This window comes from Lathyrus oleraceus, chromosome 6 (genome assembly GCF_024323335.1).
Source record: "Lathyrus oleraceus cultivar Zhongwan6 chromosome 6, CAAS_Psat_ZW6_1.0, whole genome shotgun sequence".
NCBI lineage: Eukaryota > Viridiplantae > Streptophyta > Magnoliopsida > Fabales > Fabaceae > Lathyrus > Lathyrus oleraceus.
Window position 1 is genome coordinate 315,691,173 of NC_066584.1, and position 2,414 is coordinate 315,693,586.

The following is a 2,414-nucleotide window of genomic DNA, read 5'->3' on the forward strand; positions in this document are numbered from 1 at the left end:
TGTTTGTAGACGTGGAATCGACAATGCCGATTCGTCCATGATGGTCATTTGTCATCATCGAAACTTGTGATTGTATGTTGTCTGACAATTTGCCTTTACATACTCCCCCTTTTTGATGATGACAACCTGTGCAAAACCAACGAGACAAACAACATGCAGTATTGACACATTATACACACTCCCCCTTTCTTTTGTAACCTAAGGCTATCTGCAAAAAAAAAACGACTGTTAGTTGTGGTGAACATTTTTGGCTGCCTACTTTTGTACACTTTCTCCCCCTTTGACAACATCAAAAAGAGACAAGGAGTGATTATTCAACTTAACATAAAATTCAACAGGGAATAACACAATCATATAATAATATCACACCAAATATCATTATTGAACGATAATCATTAATTAAAGGAAGATACACATTAAAATTAATGTTGCACAAACAAGCATGACAGAGAAATGAATACATTCAAACAACAAGCAAATTTAGATGCATATGCAGTCCTATGTCCTAATGGCGTCGTCCTTGACGGTAGCAGATATCCGGGTTTGTGTAGGGGTCAGCTAGCGACGATATTTGGTCAGCAATCCCTCCTAGATACTTGATACCAACGTCGACCGACCGTTCCTGGCGCTCAAACGTTTTGGTAAATGCAGCATACCGTTCATTCATGCTTGTAGAAAGGTTATCGAGTCTCTCATTTTGCGCTTGAATTTGGTTGCTAATATGAGCATAACGCTCATCCTGAGTTTGCATGAAAGATTGTTGAGCGAGCTGCATATTGTGCATCATATCCAACAGTTCGGAAGAGTTAGCGTGTTGTGGAGGAGACGGAGGAGATTCTTCATTAGCATGGTGATACGGCTGGTAGAATTGACGTTGTGTTGACCAGCCAGTATGTTGCCATTCACCCCAGCCACCCTGGTTGGGGACATCTTCTTCAGTTGAATGTGAATGCTGAACCCAAGCGGAGTCTGAGTAGTCGTGAGTGTCAACACGTGGAGGACTATTATCTCCACCATGATGATCAAAGGCTTGCCCGACTTCCTCTTCTTCATTTTCCTCTTCATCTTCTTCTTCTTCACTTTCATCACTGTCATCATCTGCTGCAACAGGCGCATGGACATTTCCTCTTCGAACAAACTTGTCCACCCTTCTTTGGTCGCAGAATGCGTGAAACAATCCACTGAAGAATCCGTTCTCCGGTTTTCAGCTTGCCGATAGTGACAGTTCGTGGGAACGAGTCACTGGTAACAATATGATCAGGATATGGTCGTTTCAGCATATCGTTCAACGCACTCCTAAACTCGTAACCTTCTATTTGGTGAGAGTCAGTTACCTCAGCTAGAGGATTTTCAACATCATCCAATGACATATCAAAATATTTGTTCCAAACGTTTGACTTAAATGATACCTTTGTCGTGCCGATCCTGGAGTGAAATTTTTGCCCGCGAAACTTATCATGAATGCCGGCGTAGAACACTCGGACTAAGTCTTCGCTGTATTTAGCGTTGCATTCCAAGAATTTGACAATGCCTTGATGCTGTAGCAGAGCCATGATTTCTACGAGGTGCATGCGTTCAGCGGTAAGCTTGTAGAACGCATGTTGTCGAACAACTCCTCTTTTGCCGATATCTTTGTTGAAGGATTCGACACGAGCCGGTGGAACAAGCGATACAGCGGAGATGAGTAGAGATGCGGCGGATGATTCCCGGGATCTCTTGCCGGTAGGTCTGCGTGATGTGGAAGCCATATGAACAGATTTGAAGCTTAGTGTGTGTGGGAGAGAGTGAAGGTTGATGAGAGTTTTTGAGGATGATTTTGCAAGAGAGAGGGATTCCCTTTTTGTAGATGAGAGGTTAGGGTTTTGGGAAGAGGAAGGATCAAGGGACAAAAGACACTAGGTAGATGCAATTTACTAGGTAGTGGGAAGTTTGAAAGGTAATGTAATGTAAATGCACATTTAATGAGGCTTTTTGAATGTAGATGCATGAGAAGATTTAAGGTTTTCTGCAGAAAAACAGAGTTTTTGAGCGATGCGTCGACCATACCTCCGCATGCGTCGACGCATACTGTTTGATTTTTAAAAAATCCAAAAAAATTTAAAGTATGCGTCGACCATTGCCCTGTTACGGTCGACTCATACAAGCAAAATTTCAGTTTTACATTTTTCTGCACATACGTTGACAAGTTTGATGCATAATTAGAATGCCATACAACAATAAACATCCAAAGAGATACATCATGCATATATATACAATATTATTATGTAGTGTAGCTATTTAACCATGAAACTTTCCAGAGAGAGAGAGAGAGAAGGGAACAGTATCACCTTGATGCATGAGTAACTTGATGAACAATAAACTTGTGCTTGCAACAACATCAACTTGTTAGAAGTACAAGATTATAGTCTTAAATG